The 17107-nt window shown below is 51.0% G+C and overlaps 1 protein-coding gene across 3 annotated transcripts in view; it reads left to right on the plus strand.

Annotated features, from left to right (window-relative positions):
• The first annotated feature begins 209 nt into the window (after positions 1-209).
• The window catches only part of tmc5 (transmembrane channel like 5), a 266568-nt gene continuing 249670 nt past the window's right edge, over positions 210-17107 (plus strand). For all 3 annotated transcript variants that reach the window (XM_072481874.1, XM_072481877.1, XM_072481878.1), the window contains exon 1: positions 210-327. The gene's annotated coding sequence lies outside the window, so the exon portion shown is untranslated. The remainder of the gene's footprint in view (positions 328-17107) is intronic.

Consider the following 17107-nt stretch of genomic DNA (forward strand, 5'->3'; position numbering starts at 1 on the left):
TCTAGTTTCTCTGTATGTTTCTGTGTAATCACCAGGGCCAGTGTCTTGTTCCCTCGTGAGGTTAGAATGCTGGTCCAAAATCGGTTTAATTGTCTAACCAGCTGTAATAAAGGTGATAGTTGTGAACTGTGTTTCTGCAGTTCAGCAGTGAACATTGTGTAAGGAAGTGTGGCAGGTGAAGGGGGATGGGCGGTGTGCTCCGGGAGGAGGAGAGTATCATTCCCAGCAGCTCAGAGTGTGGGCAGGAGTTACTGTGTAACCTGCCAGGTGGTCGGGATGGAAGTTAAACGGCAGCTTTAACCTGGGCGGTGGACATTTACCCAGAAGGTAAACTGCGTTTTATTTCTCCTCCTCCATTTGAATCCAGTAAATTGGTGATGAACAGTTTCGCGGAGTTTGTGCAGAACCTTCCCACGATCTGAGCGCTTTATTTGCCAGAAAAAAAAACATTCTTCTCGTTCATCATCTGATATTCCGATTGAAAGATGTGCACCTGGAAGCGATTGCTGTCCATTTGTGGTGAGACATCGGCTAGATTTCGCTCCAGTCGCTTCCCCAAGTTTGTGACCTTCGATCTGCCCAATGTGCCTGAAGTGGAGCGTGGGGGCTGCCTGTGCACTGGACCTGAAAGTGGGCAGGCAGTGTTCACAGTGCAGTCCATGTTACACTCAACCCTTTCACAGCTCCCCCTCCAACACATCCTTGTGGGAACCTGCAGACGAAGGTTTGTGGAAGATTGTTGCTGGAGAGGAAAGGAAGAATGTTGGCTGTTTACAGACGGGGTGTTAAGGAGCAGACACAACAGTTAGCAGCAGGCCATTCGGCCCTGCCAACCTGTTCCGCTATTCAGTAAGGTCATTATTGATCTGAGTGTAACCTCCCACCTACCACCAGACCCCCCCCCCCCTCTTGTTCATCAATGAGGTTTACCTCTGCCGTAACAATATTCAGATTGTGCTTTCACTGCCTTTTGAGGAAGAGTTCAGAGACTCCCCCTCCCCTCCCCTCCCTCCCCCCCTCCCCAATGACCATTTGAATGCCCTTAGTGTTGGCGAGTCCACTACTGTGCAGGCAGGGCATTCCAGGCCCTTACTACTCTCTGAGTAAAGAACCTACCTCTGACATCTGTCCTCTATCTATCTCCCCTCAATTTAAAGGTATGTCCCCTCGTGCTGGACATCACCATCCGAGGAAAAAGGCTCTCACTGTCCACCCTATCCAATCCTCTGATCATCTTGTATGCCTTAATTAAGTCACCTCTTAACCTTCTCTCTATTGAAACCAGCCTCAAGTCCCTCAGCCTTTCCTCATAAGATCTTCCCTCCACACCAGGCAACATTCTGGTAAATCTCCTCTGCACCCTTTCCAATGCTTCCACATCCTGCCTATAATGCGGCGACCAGAATTGCACGCAATACTCCAAATGCGGCCGCACCAGAGTTTTTTACAGCTGCAACATGACCTCATGGCTCCGAAACTCAATCCCTCTACCAATAAAAGCTAACACACCGTACGCCTTCTTAACAACCCTCTCAACCTGGGTGGCAACTTTCAGGGATCTATGTACATGGACACCGAGATCTCTCTGCTCATCCACACTGCCAAGAATCTTACCATTAGCCCAGTACTCTGTCTTCCTGTTATTCCTTCCAAAATGAATCACCTCACACTTTTCTGCATTAAACACCATTTGCCACCTCTCAGCCCAGCGCTGCAGCTTATCTGAGTCCCTCTATAACTTGTAACATCCTTCCGCACTGTCCACAACTCCACCGACTTTAGTGTCATCTGCAAATTTACTCACCCATCCTTCTACGCCCTCCTCCAGGTCATTTATAAAAATGACAAACAGCAGTGGCCCCAAAACATATCCTTGTGGTACACCACTAGTAACTGGACTCCAGTCTGAACATCTCCCATCAATCACCACCCTTTATCTTCTTCCAGCCAGCCAATTTCTGATCCAAACTGCTAAATCACCCTCAGTCCCCAGCCTCCGTATTTTCTGCAATAGCCTACCGTGGGGAACCTTATCAAACACTTTACTGAAATCCATATACACCACATCAACTGCTTTACCCTCATCCACCTGTTTGGTCACCTTCTCAAAGAACTCAATAAGGTTTGTGAGGCACGACCTACCCTTCACAAAACCGTGTTGACTATCTCTAATCAAATTATTCCTTTCCAGATGATTATACATCCTATCTCTTATAAACCTTTCCAAGACCTTGCCCAAAACAGAAGTAAGGCTCACTGGTCTATAGGGGTTGTCTCTACTCCCCTTCTTGAACAAGGGGACAACATTTCCTATCCTCCAGTCTTCTGGCACTATTCCTGTAGACAAAGATGACTTAAAGATCAAAGCCAAAGGCTCAACAATCTCCTCCCTAGCTTCCCAGAGAATCCTAGGATAAATCCCATCCGGCCCAGGGGACTTATCTATTTTCACACTTTCCAGAATTGCTAACACCTCCTCCTTATGAACCTCAAGCCCTTCTAGTCTAGTAGCCTGAATCTCAGTATTCTCCTCGACAACATTGTCTTTTTCCTGTGTGAATACTGACGAAAAACATTCATTCAGCACCTTTCCTATCTCCTCGGACTCCACGCACAACTTCCCACTACTGTCCTTGACTGGCCCTACTCTTACCCTAGTCATTCTTTTATTCCTGACATATAGGGCAGCACGGTAGCATTGTGGATAGCACAATTGCTTCACAGCTCCAGGGTCCCAGGTTCGATTCCAGCTTGGGCCACTGTCTGTGCGGAGTCTGCACATCCTCCCCGTGTGTGCGTGAGTTTCCTCCGGGTGCTCTGGTTTCCTCCCACAGTCCAAAGATGTGCAGGTTAGGTGGATTGGCCATGATAAATTGCCCTTAGTGTCCAAAATTGCCCTTAGTGTCGGGTGGGGTTACTGGGTTATGGGGATAGGGTGGAGGTGTTGACCTTGGGTCGGGTGCTCTTTCCAAGAGCCGGTGCAGACTCGATGGGCCGAATGGCCTCCTTCTGCACTGTAAATTCTATGATAATCTATAGAAAGCTTTAGGGTTATCCTTGATCCTACCAGCCAAATACTTCTCATGTCCCCTCCTGGCTCTTCTGAGCTCTCTCTTTAGGTCCTTCCTAGCTAACTTGTAACTCTCAAGTGCCCTAACTGAACCTTCATGTCTCATCTTTACATAAGCCTCCTTCTTCCTCTTGACAAGTTTTTCGACTGCTTTAGTAAACCATGGTTCCCTTGATCGACCACTTCCTCCCTGCCTGACAGGTACATACTTACATAGAATTTACAGTGCAGAAGGAGGCCATTCGGCCCATCGAGTCTGCACCAGCTCTTGGAAAGAGCACCCTACCCAAGGTCAACACGTCCACCCTATCCCCATAACCCAGTAACCCCACCCAACACTAAGGGCAATTTTGGACACCAAGGGCAATTTATCATGGCCAATCCACCTAACCTGCACATCTTTGGGCTGTGGGAGGAAACCGGAGCACCCGGAGGAAACCCACGCACACACGGGGAGGATGTGCAGACTCCGCACAGACAGTGACCCAAGCCGGAATCGAACCTGGGACCCTGGAGCTGTGAAGCAATTGTGCTATCCACAATGCTACCGTGCTGCCCTTATCAAGGACATGCAGTACCTGTTCTTTGAACAAGCTCCACATTACCATTGTGCCCATCCCCTGCAGTTTTCCTCTCCATCCGATGCATCCTAAGTCTTGCCTCATCGCATCATAATTGCCTTTCCCCCAGATATAACTCTTGCCCTGCGGTATATACCTATTCCTTTCCATCACTAAAGTAAACGTAATCGAATTGTGGTCACTATCACCAAAGTACTCACCTACCTCCAAATCTAACACCTGTCCTGGTTCATTACCCAGTACCAAATCCAATATGGCCTCGCCTCTCGTTGGCCTATCTACATACTGTGTCAGGAAACCCTCGCGTTTCCAGTCAATATTTGGAAAGTTAAAGTCCCCCATAACAACTACCCTGTTGCTTTCGCTCCTATCCAGAATCATCTTTACAAACCTTTCCTCTACATCTCTGGAACTTTTCGGAGGCCTATAGAAAATCCTAACAGGGTGACCGCTCCTTTCCTGTTTCTAACCTCAGCCCATACTACCTCAGTAGACGAGTCCTCATCAAACGTCCTTTCTACCACCGTAATACTGTCCTTGACTAACAATGCCACTCCTCCCCCTCTTTTACCACCTTCCCTGAGCTTACTGAAATATCTAAACCCCGGCACCTGCAACAACCATTCCTGTCCCTGCTCTATCCAGGGGCGAAATTCTCCCCCAACGGCGCGATGTCCGCCGACTGGCTCCCAAAACGGCGCCAATCAGACGGGCATCGCGCCACCCCAAAGGTGCGGAATGCTTCGCATCTTTGGGGGCCGAGCCCCGACATTGAGGGGCTAGGCCGGCGCCGGAGGGATTTCCGCCCCCCCATCTGGCGGAAACGGCATTTGTTGCCCCGCCAGCTGGCGTGGAAATGACATCCCCGGGCGGCGCATGCGCGGGAGCGTCAGCGGCCGCTGACAGTTTCCCGCGCATGCGCAGTGGGGAGAGTCTCTTCTGCCTCAGCCATGGTGGAGGCCGTTGCGGAGGCGGAAGGGAAAGAGTGCCCCCACGGTACAGGCCCACCCGCGGATCGGTGGGCCCCGATCGCGGGCCAGGCCACCGTGGGGGCACCCCCCGGCGTCAGATCGCCCCGCGCCCCCCCCAGGACCCCGGAGCCCGCCCACGCCGCCTTGTCCCGCCGGTAAATACCTACTTTAATTTACGTCGGCGGGACTGGCAATTTCTCGGCTGGACTTCGGCCCATCCGGGCCGGAGAATTGAGCGTGGGGTCCCGCCAACCGGCACGGCCCGATTCCCGCCCCCGCCCAATCTCCGGTACCGGAGACTTCGGCAACCGGCGGGGGCGGGATTCACGGCGGCCAACGGCCATTCTCCGAAATGGCCATAACATCGAAGTCCCAGGTACCAACCCATGCCACAAGTTCACCCACCTTATTCCGGATGCTCCTGGCATTGAAGAAGACACACTTTAAACCACCTTCCTGCCTGCCGGTACACTCCTGCAACTTTAAAACCTTACTCATGACCTCACTACTCTCAACCTCCTGTATACTGGAGCTACAACTCAGGTTCCCAAGCCCCTGCTGAACTAGTTTAAACCCTCCCGAAGAGCATTAGCAAATTTCCCCCCCCAGGATATTGGTACCCCTCTGGTCCAGGTGTAGACCATCCCATTTGTAGAGGTCCCACCGCCCCCAGAATAAGCCCCAATTATCCAGAAATCTGAAACCCTCCCTCCTGCACCATCCCTGTAGCCACGTGTTCAACTCCTCTCTCTCTATTCCTCGTCTCGCTAGCACGTGGCACGGGAACAACCCAGAGATAATAACTGTTTGTGCAAGATCTAAGTTTCCACCCTAGCTCCCTGAATTCCTGCCTTACATCCCTATCCCTTTTCCTACCTATGTCGTTGGTCCCTATGTGGACCACGACTTGGGGCTGCTCCCCCTCCCCCTTAAGGATCCTGAAAACACGATCCGAGACATCACGCACCCTGGCACCTGGGAGGCAACACACCAACCGTGAGTCTCTCTCGTTCCCACAGAATCTCCTATCTATCCCCCTAACTATGGAGTGTCCAATGACTAATGCTCTACTTCTCTCCCCCCCTTCCCTTCTGAGCAACAGGGACAGACTCTGTGCCAGAGACCTGTACCCCATGGCTTACCCCTGGTAAGTCCCCCCCCCCCCAACAGTATCCAAAGCGGTATGCTTGTTACTAAGGGGAACGACCACAGGGGATCCCTGTACTGACTGCTTCCTCCCAGCCCCTCTCACCGTCACCCATCTGTCTTTATTCTTCGGAATAAATACATCCCTGAAGCTTCTATCTATGACCACCTCTGCCTCCCGAATGATCCGAAGTTCATCCAGCTCCAGCTCCAGTTCCCTAACGCGGTTTCTGAGGAGCTGGAGATGGGTGCACTTCCCACAGATGAAATCAGCAGGGACACTGACGGCGTCCCTCACCTCAAACATTCTGCAGGAGGAACATTGCACTGCCTTCCCTGCCATCCCCTCTAGATAAAAAAAGGAAAAAGAAAGAAAGAGCTTACCTGTTATTCACCCCCTTCTCAGCAAGCACTCACTCAGCAGCCTCTGCACCCCGCACGATAACACCTGAGGGAAAATAGAAGAAAAACTACTTACCAGTCACCAGCCAATCCCTTACCTGCAGGCTGTGACGTCACGGTTCAACTTCTTTCAACTTCTACCTGCCCTCGAGCCTTCCTCTTGATCTTTACAGCGGTTGGTTTTTTTTGGTTAGAGGAGGGGGTAGGGAGGGAAACACTGAAGAAGTGTTTCGGGTTTAAGTGTCACTTGACAACAGCCCCTCCACAAACCACCTTCAAATTAGGGTGACCACGACGGACGTTTCCCCAGCCACTGACGTGAGACTCACTGGCCTGTAGTTCCCTGGCTTAACCCTACAGCCCTTTTTAAATAGTGGGACCACATTAGCTGTTCTCCCCCGCGGCCAGAGAGGGATTAAAAATTTGGGTCAAAGCCCTGGCAAGCTCCTCCCTCACCTCCCAGAGCAGCCTGGGATACAATTCATCCGGACCTCGAGATTTCTCCACTTTTAAGCCAACACCTCCAATACGTTGTAACTCCCTAGTCTATTGGCTCAAGAACCTTGTATCTCTGTCCCTGAGTTACATACCTACATCCTCATTCTCTTGAGTGAAGACAGATGTGAAATATTCATTCAACACCCTACCGATGTTCTCTGGTCCACCCCAGATTTCCCCCTTGGTCCCTAATGGGCCCCTATCTTTCCCTGTGTTGCCTTTTTTACCTACTGTAAATATGGCAGTCAGTGAGGTTTCCCTCCTTCCTTTGGATATCAATATTCTAATGCTCAGAGTCGCCAAGTATCAAATGATACCACCACAAGGTTCAACCGGCTATCGATCAAAGAGCCAAACACCGGTTAATTAGTTCAAGGTCAAGGGTACTTTATTTACACGCAATTAGTCATGCAACATAAACACTACTAGTTAACTACACCTATCGACTAAGACAACCTGTACTTAACTTCAGGCACCCGGCTTAGGTCAGAGGAACAGTGGCCGCTGTCCGATTCTGGATCTATCGAGTCTGGAGAAGTAACTGCTGCTCAGCTGGGCTCATCCGCCTAGTAGCGGGCGTTGAACTTGGACTTGCTTCTGGTGGTGCTATGATTGGAGATGGTCGTTGCCGGGGCGACAGGTCCAAAAGAGGCCGAACACATGGTGGTCTCTCTTTTTATTCTTGGGGGTTTTCGCGCTCTTTTGGGCGGTCCTTCAGTTTGGACCCCACTAATTGGGTGATTCCTGATCATTGCATTCGATTCAAACCAATAAATGTGCGGGTGCCTGGATGGCTGGGCGTGTCCCAAGCGGTCATTGCCCCTGTTGTTTATGCTTCCCTAGCACAGGGAGTGGTGCCGAAATGTCTGGGACGGTACCGGTCGCTCAAGTACCAGTCCTTTGTCAGGCGGAGATGGGCCATCAAATGCTAATTGTTCGGGGTTTCGATACCGTCTGGATTCCTCACTCGCAAATATACATTCAGGCTCTGAGCCTGCCTGAACCTCGCATTGTCCATTTTTCCCACTCAATGCTTTGCGACCTTCCCTGTTCCTGTTTGTAAGTGGCCATCCCAGATCGCTACATCTGGTTATCCTCGTCCCATGGATATACTTATAGAATATCTCGGGACTTGCCCTTCTTTTACAAGCCAGAGGATTCTCATATCCCCTCTTCGCTCTGCTAATTGGTTAAGCTCCACCCTGCACTGTCTGTACTTCACAAATGCCTCCACTGATTTGCTCCCCTTCTCCTTGCTAAATGCCTCTATTTTCCTTCTCATCGCATCCTGAATATCTCTGGTCATCCATGGTTCTCTGGTCTTGTTACTCCTTCCTATCACCCTCGAGGGAATATGTTGGGCCTGTACCCTTCCATTTCCTTTCTGAATGACCCCACTGCTCCTTTGTTGAGTTCTCCACAAGTAGCTGTTCCCAGTCTACCTTGCCCAGATCCTGCCTTATTTTACTAAAATACACTCTTCTCCAATCCAAAATGTACAAAGAACAAAGAAACGTACAGCACAGGAACAGGCCCTTCGGCCCTCCAAGCCCATGCCGACCATGCTGCCCGACTAAACTACAATCTTCTACACTTCCTGGGTCCGTATCCCTCTATTCCCATCCTATTCATGTATTTGTCAAGATGCCCCTTAAAGTATTTTGCAACTTGCCTATTTCTTTCACAATGACAAATTTAAATTGTACAATGTTGTGGTCGCTATCACTAAAATGCTCCCCACGATCACCCCACCGCCTGTCCGGGCTCCATTCACCAGAATTAGGTCCAGCACTGCACCATTCCTTGTTGGACCTTCTATATATTGATCTAAAATGTTTTCCTCTATACAAAGAACAAAGAGAACAAAGAAAAATGACAGCACAGGAACAGGCCCTTCGACCCTCCAAGCCTGCGCCGATCCAGATCCTATATCTAAAACTGTCACTTATTTCCGAAGGATCTGTATCCCTCTGCTCCCTGCCCATTCATGTATCCGTCCAGATACATCTTAAATGACGCGATCATGCCCGCCTCTACCACCTCCGCCGGCAATGCGTTCCAGGCACCCACCACCCTCTGCGTAAAGAACTTTCCACGCATATCTCCCTTAAACTTTTCCCCTCTCACCTTGAACTCGTGACCCCTAGTAATTGAGTCCCCCACTCTGGGAAAAAGCTTCTTGCTATCTACCCTGTCTATACCTCTCATGATTCTGTAAACTTCAATGAGGTCCCCCCTCAATCTCCGTCTTTCAAATGAAAATAATCCTAATCTACTCGACCTCTCTTCATAGCTAGCACCCTCCATACCAGGCAACATCCTGGTGAACCTCCTCTGCACCCTCTCTAAAGCATCCACATCCTTCTGGTAATGTGGCGACCAGAACTGCACGCAGTATTCTAAATGTGGCCGAACCAAGGTCTTATACAACTGTAACATGACCTGCCGACTCTTGTACTCAATACCCCTTCCAATGAAGGAAAGCATGCCGTATGCTTTCTTGACCACTCTATCGACCTGCGTTGCCACCCTCAGGGTACAATGGACCTGAACACCCATCAATTTTCCCCAGGGCTTTTTCATTTACGGTATAGTTCGCTCTTGAATTGGATCTTCCAAAATGCATCACCTCGCATTTGCTCGGATTGAACTCCATCTGCCATTTCTCCGCCCAACTCTCCAATCTATCTATATTCTGCTGTATTCTCTGACAGTCTCCTTAACTATCTGCTACGCCACCAATCTTAGTGTCATCTGCAAACTTGCTAATCAGACCACCTATACCTTCCTCCAGATCATTTATGTATATCACAAACAACAGTGGTCCGAGCACTGATCCCTGTGGAACACCACTGGTCACAGTTCTCCATTTTGAGAAACTGTCTTCCACTACTACTCTCTGTCTCCTGTTGCCCAGCCAGTTCTTTATCCATCTAGCTAGTACACCCTGAACCCCATGAGACTTCACTTTCTCCATCAGCCTACCATGGGGAACCTTATCAAATGCCTTACTGAAGTCCATGTATATGATATCTACAGCCCTTCCCTCATCAATCAATTTTGTCACTTCCTCAAAGAATTCTATTAGGTTTGTAAGACATGACCTTCCCTGCACAAAACCATGTTGTCTATCACTGATAAGCCCATTTTCTTCCAAATGGGAATAGAGCCCATCCCTCAGTATCTTGTCCAGCAGCTTCCCTACCACTGACGTCAAGCTCACCGCTCTATAATTACCTTGGTAATCCCTGCTACCCTTCTTAAACAAGGGGACAACATTAGCAATTCTCCAGTCCTCCGGTACCTCACCCGTGTTCAAGGAAGCTGCAAAGATATCTGTGAAGGCCCCAGCTATTTCCTCTCTCACTTCCCTCAGTAACCTGGGATAGATTCCATCTGGACCTTTTAAGATTTTACATTTTAAGAAATCCACTCCATCTAAGCCCTTAACACTATGACTATCCCAATTAATGTTGGGAAAGTTGATATCACCTAATATAATTACCCTATTATTATTTTCACACACGTCCGTGAATTGTGCACATATTTGCTCCTCAATTTCCTGCTGACTATCTGGGAGTCTATAATAAACACCTCACAATGTGGCTGCCCCATTTGTTGTTCCTAAGCTCTAGCCACAAAGTTTCATTTGACACCACCCCCAAGATATCATCTCTCCTTATTGCAGTGATGATTCCTTAACTAATAACGTAATGCCTCTTCCTCTTTTATTCCCTCCTCTGTCTTGCCTGAAGATTCTATAACCTGGGATGTTGAGCTGCCAATACTGCCCTCCCTCAATCAGATCTCTGTGATGGCAACTTCATCACAATTCCACATATTAATCCTTGCCCTAAACTCATCCGTTTTACTTCTAATACTCCTAGCATTAAAGTAGAGGCCATCCAGCCTTGTCTTACTCCCTTGAAACTTAATGCAGTTGTACTCCCTCTGACTTTATTGCTTATACTGTGTCCCTATTCTGCTAACAGTCTGTGTACCCTCTCGTGCTGAATTTGTTTCAACTCCTCCCAATAGCACTAGCAAACCCGCCAGCAAGGATGTTAGTCCCGCTCTCGTTTAGATGTAGACCAACCCACTTGTACAGGTCCCACCTGCCCCAGACATGGTTGCGGTGATCCAGGAATCTGAAACCCTCCCTCCTGCACAAACTCCTAAGCCACACATTTATAGGTATTCTCCTATTTCTGTACTCGCTGGCACGTAGCACTGGGAGTAATCCAGAGATTACAACCCGAGAGGTCCTGCTTTTTGAGTTTACTGCCTAGCTCCTGAATTCTTAATGCAAGACCTCATCCCTCTTTCTACCTGTGTCATTGGTACCAATATGTAGCATGACCTCTGCTTTATCACCCTCCCCCTTCAGGATGCCGTGCAGCCATTCAGAGACATCCCGGACCCTGGCACCAGGGAGGCAATGCACCATCCTGGAGTCACGTTGACAGCCACAGTAGCGCCTATCTGTTCCCCTGACTATCAAATCCCCTGTGACTATTTCTCTTCCTCTCTTTCCCCCCTCCTGTACAGACAGGCTGCTTGTGGTGTCAGATGCTTGCCTCTGTCCGCATGCCCTGGAGGAATCTCATCAGCCTCCAAAATGGAATACCGATTATCTGAGAGCGGGACTCCAGGGAACTCCTGAACTACCTGCCTGTTTCTCTTGGACTGGCTGGTGGTCACCCATTCCCTTCCTTCCTCAAGTCCCTTTAGCTTTAGTGTGACTACCTCTGTAAACATGCTATCTATGATATTTTCAGACTTGTGGATGCTCCACAGTGTCTCCAGCTGCCATTCCAGCTCTGAAACCCGAGCTTCCAGGAGCTGCAGCTGGACACACTTCCTGCACACATGCTGGTCCCAGGCACTGGGAATGTGCTCAGCTTCCCACATGGAGCAGGATGAGCATACCACAGCTTCGTGCTCACCTGCCACGGCTAACCGCTTTAAATTAAAATCTTTAGAACATTTCAAACAAAAAAATAAATAAGCCGCGATACTGTTCCTGTACTGTAGTTGGAGAGTAATGAAGGTTGTGTTTCATGAACACAAGCTTTTTGGATGCCTTGGAAGTCACTTTGAACACTCCATATTAATTTATTCTTGATTAACTTCATGGGAGGAAATCATGCACTCTGTAATTGGGCCCTGCTGGATATCAAATGTTGCTGATTCACATGATGTTGCATTTCTCTATTTTGAATTTAATTCCCAATATATTGGCACATTTGATGGGATTATTTTGATCTTCCTGGAGGCTAACCTTATTGCTGCTTCAGTATGGCTCTGTAGTCTAGCCAATTATCTACAGAGTCTGATTTAGGTTCATAAAGAAAGGAACAAATATGGGCCTGGGAAGGTATCTTGCAGCACGCTGCTTAAGGCTGATTTCTAGCTTGAGGCTTTCTAATACATTGCGAATCTTTGTTGCTGTTTGTCAATAAGAATATTCTGCCATTTAAGGTGTCTCAGGAGCTAACTATTGTTATGAAAGGTACATTTGCATCACTGGCGAGCAGGAGGCCAGGAACTCCGACTCCCGATGTTTTTGCAATACCCAGACTGGGAGCAGGCTGCACATGCTCAGTTCTGCAGAGCACATTCTTTGGGCCCAGGCCCTGCACATAAAGAAATAAAAATAGGTGTGCAAACCTGGGCCATGTGACCAGAGGCAGGGTGCCATTGCAGGCAACATCTCAGGCTGGGGACACGGAGAGGGGACAGTGAGATCCCAAAGGGAGAGGGGATGAGGAGAGGTCCCAGTTCAGTTAAAAGGGGAGGAGCACAGAAACAGGCTCCAAAGAAGAAAAGGGCCGCAGGGAGCAGGCTTAGTGAAGTGGGCTCGGAGGAAGTGCTGGGGGTCCATGAAGGCAGTTGAAGCTGCAGGCCACTGGGGCAAGGGTACTGCTGTGAAGCAGGAGTGTTCTGTTCAGGGCAGCTGAAAGGCTGAAGTTGTGCTTTGGCGGCTGGGGGTATACCTGGGAAACCAGAAGAACGGAACCTCAGGAAATGTGATTGAAATCCTGCAAAGTTGGCTGTTGTTGATGTCATCTGAGTTGGGACGACTTTTGGATGATTTTGCAGGTTTGATCTTTGAAGGTGCAGATTGGAAACCCTGGTGAGACAAAGAACAATACAGCACAGGAACAGGCCCTTCGGCCCTCCAAGCCTGTACCGGTCATGATATTTACTGATGCACGATCAATTGCACAAAGACTCAAGTTGGGTACAACCGTGGCTTTATTACAGTCAGATGCGTGGCCTCCTGCTGCAGCTGGCGAAATGGCAGGGCACTGGAGGTCGTGCATATTTAGACAGTTCTCCGTGGGCGGAGCCAGCCGGCAGGAGCTACCGGCGAACCTGTAGTGCAGGTCCTACCTTACATCCCCTATTACAGTAGTTCACCACATTCACCCCCTGTTAAAAATGAGTCCGGCGGGGGTGACGTGAAACTATATACAATTAGTGCAATTATGTACAGTGGTAGGGAGAGAAAAGTCTATGTTGACGGTCCGGAGTCCGTCAAAGGTTCAGCCGGTCCGGTGCTTTGGTGCTTCATTGGGAGCGGCGTAACGGTGGCGGCAAAGTCGGTGCTGGCGGTGGTGGAGGTGGCACCGATGGCAGTGGTGGCGGTGCTGATGCTGGCCAGTCATCTGTCTCACTCAGGGACCTGGCACCGTCAGGTTCCACCCCAACACAGCACCCCCCCCCCACCAATGCGCCCCCCCCACCGCGCCACCAATATTGACCCCACCAGACCACCCCCCCCCTCCCCTTTTCCGCACAAGAGGACGAAGAGGACTTCTGCACGCTCCTGGAGTTCAAGAATGCCACGGGTCTGCCTGCCTGGTTTAGAGTGGCGGCAAGGGCGACGTCTGAAGCGTCGCTTTCTACTTGGAAAGGCAGTGACTCGTCCACTGCGCGCATCCCGGCCTTGGCGATGTCTGGTCTGATGCGGGCAAAAGCATGTTGTGCCTCGGCCGCAAGGGGCAATTGGGTGGACTGAATGAGTGGGCGGGCCTTGTCCGCATAGTTCGGGACCCACTGAGCGTAGTAGGAAAAGAACCCCAGGTAGCGTTCGAGGGCCTTGGGGCAGTGAGGGGGGGGAAGTTCCATGAGGGGGCGCATGCGGTCGGGGTCGGGCCCGAGAGGTCCGTTTTGGACTACATAGCCGAGAATGGCTAACCGGGTCGTGCTGAACACACACTTCTCTTTGTTGTAGGTCAGGTTGAGAAGAGTGGCAGTGCGGAGGAATTTATCGAGGTTGGCATCGTGGTCCTGCTGGTCATGGCCGCAGATGGTGACATTATCTAAGTACGGAAAGGTGGCCCGCAAACCGTACTGGTCGACCATTCGGTCCATCTGTCTTTGGAAGACTGAGACCCCGTTTGTGACACCGAAAGGGACCCTAAGGAAGTGGTAGAGGCGACCGTCCGCCTCGAAGGCCGTGTATGGCCGGTCCGACTTCCGGATGGGGAGCTGGTGGTCGGCGGATTTCAGGTCAATTGTTGAGAAGACCCGGTACTGCACAATCTGATTGACCATATCAGATATGCGTGGGAGGGGGTACACGTCGAGCTGCGTGTACCGATTGATGGTCTGGCTGTAGTCCACAACCATCCTGTGTTTCTCCCCAGTTTTAACCAATACCACTTGGACTCTCCAGGGGCTGTTGCTGGCCTCGATGATACCCTCCTTAAGCAGCCGCTGGACTTCGGACCTGATGAAGGTCTTGTCCTGGGTGCTGTACCGTCTGCTCCTGGTGGCAACGGGCTTGCAATCCACAGTTAGATTGGCAAAAAGGGAGGGGGGACCGACCTTGAGGGTTTCGAGGCCGCAAATGGTAAGGGGGGTTAAGGGCCCGCCAAATTTGAGGGTGAGGCTCTGGAGGTTGCACTGGAAGTCCAGGCCCAACAGGAGTGCAGCGCAGAGATTAGGAAGGACATAGAGGCGGAAGTTATTAAATTCTACGCCCTGGACCGTGAGGGTGACTGTACAAAAGCCTCGGATTGGGACGGAGTGGGATCCGGAGGCTTGGGAGATCCTTTGATTGGCAGGGTGGACCGCGAGGGAGCAGCGCCTTACCGTATCTGGGTGAACGAAGCTTTTCGGTGCTCCCGGAGTCCAGCAGGCACGAGGTCGCGTGGCCATTGATTTTAACCGTCGTCGACGCGGTGGCCAGGTTGTGCGGGCGAGATTGGTCCAGCGTCATCGAAGCGAGCTGCGGATAGCCAATGGATGCTTCGGGTGGTGAGCATGTGCGGTTCCGATGTCGGGATGTCCGGAGACCCTGTGGGGGACAAGGTGGCGGCGCCCATTGGTCGCACATAGACCCGGGAGGAGAAGATGGCGGCTCCCATTGGGCGTCTGGCGTGGGGGAGGGGGCGATAGCGGGCGCGATCGCAGCGACTGCGCGGGCCTGGCACACAGCCGCGAAGTGGCCCTTTTTACTGCAGGCTTTACAAACGGCAGTGCGGGCCCTGCAGTGTTGGCGGGGGTGCTTCTGCTGACCGCAGAAGTAGCAGCGGGGACCCCCGGGGTGCGCGGATCGGCGTGCGGCGCAGGCGTATTGGGAAGGCAGGGCCCGGCTGGGGAGATCGTCGGCGGGGTCCAGGAGGGGTAGGAAGGGGTAGAAGGGTGGGCAGCGCGGCGGGAGGGGTACGATTGTACGTTACGGGATGCGACCGTCATGGAGAGCGCCAAGGTTTTCACCTCCGCCAGTTCGAGCGTGGCCCCTTCCAGTAATCGTTCTCAGATGCGGTCCGACGCAATCCCCTTCACAAAGGCATCGGGCATGAGGAGATTCGCATGTTCGGCGGCCGTAACGGCCTGACAGTCACAGTCCCGGACAAGTGGAATTAGGGCCCGCCAGAAGTCTTCGATGGACTCACCAGGTCGCTGCAAGCGGGTGGCGAGTACATGCCTGGCGAAGAGCGTGTTCGCCTTCTGCGTGCAGTGTTCCTTAAGGAGTCCCATTGCTTTTGTGTAATTCATGGCGTCTTGGATCAACGGGAACACGCTGGAGCTCAGTCTGGAGTACAGGACGTTTATCTTCTGAGCCTCCGTTGGGCGGGGTCCGCAGCCTTGATGTAGGCCTCAAAACAGGCTAGCCAGTGAGTAAAGTCTTTCCTGGCGTCGGGCGAGTGCGGATCCAGCTGCAGGCGATCGGGCTTAATTCTGATATCCATTCTGTGGAAAATCTGACTGTAATAAATTGATGCCTGATCAGTTGCACAAAGACTAAAGTTGGGGACAACTGTGGCTTTATTACAGTCAGATGCGTGGCCTCCTGCTGCAGCTGGCGAAATGGCAGGGCACTGGAGATCACGCATATTTATACAGGTCTCCGTGGGCGGAGCCAGCCGGCAGGAGCTACCGGCGAACCTGTAGTGCAGGTCCTACCTTCCATCTCCTATTACAGTGGTTCACCACACTAACCTTGGCCAAACCCTCAGCACTTCCTTGTGCCGTATCCCTCTATACCCGTCCTATCCATGTGTTTGTCAAGATGCCTTTTGAACACCGTTAATGTATCTGCTTCCACAACCTCCCCTGGCAACGCGTTCCAGGCACTCACCACCCTCTGTGTAAAAAACCTGCCCTGCACATCTCCTCTAAACCTTGCCCCACGGAACTTAACCTATGCTCTTGGTGACTGACCCTCCACCCTGGGAAAGAGTGCCTGCCCATCCACTCTATCCATGCCCCTCATTGTAGACCTCTGAGTTTCACTGAGATCAGCTGACTCTCAGGACTGTAACATCCTGGCTGTCCAGCATCACATCTGGGGCGTTCCCCAGTGACGCAGTTGGGAAATCCCTATTGGATGTTTCCACATAAGGGTTTATCCGGCAATCTTCCAGAAGGAATAACCTCCCCTGGACAAGTGCGCTGGGCTGTGAACCATCTGACAAAATGATTTCAATTGGGAACATATCGTGGTTCTGCCAGTTTTCTCTCATAGATACTCTGAAAGAGTTAGAATGAAAAAAAGCACTTCTAACATCAAAGTAAATATTTAAAGAAATAGGGACACTCCTTCCCCTATAACCTAAGAACTCCTTCTCACCCTGATCCAACCTCTTCCCTGCCCCCCTCCAGGGGCAGCACTGCAGCACAGTGGTCAGTTCAAATCTGAGGGCAGCACGGTAGCATTGTGGATAGCACAATTGCTTCACAGCTCCAGGGTCCCAGGTTCGATTCCGGCTTGGGTCACTGTCTATGCGGAGTCTGCATGTTCTCCCCGTGTCTGCGTGGGTTTCCTCCGGGTGCTCCGGTTTCCTCCCACAGTCCAAAGATGTGCAGGTTAGGTGGATTGACCATGCTAAATTACCCTTAGTGTCCAAAAAAGATTAAGTCGGGTTACTGGGTTACGGGGATAGAACATAGAACAGTACAGCACAGAACAGGCCCTTTGGCCC

Source organism: Scyliorhinus torazame, chromosome 17, assembly GCF_047496885.1.
Source record: "Scyliorhinus torazame isolate Kashiwa2021f chromosome 17, sScyTor2.1, whole genome shotgun sequence".
NCBI classification, from domain to species: domain Eukaryota; kingdom Metazoa; phylum Chordata; class Chondrichthyes; order Carcharhiniformes; family Scyliorhinidae; genus Scyliorhinus; species Scyliorhinus torazame.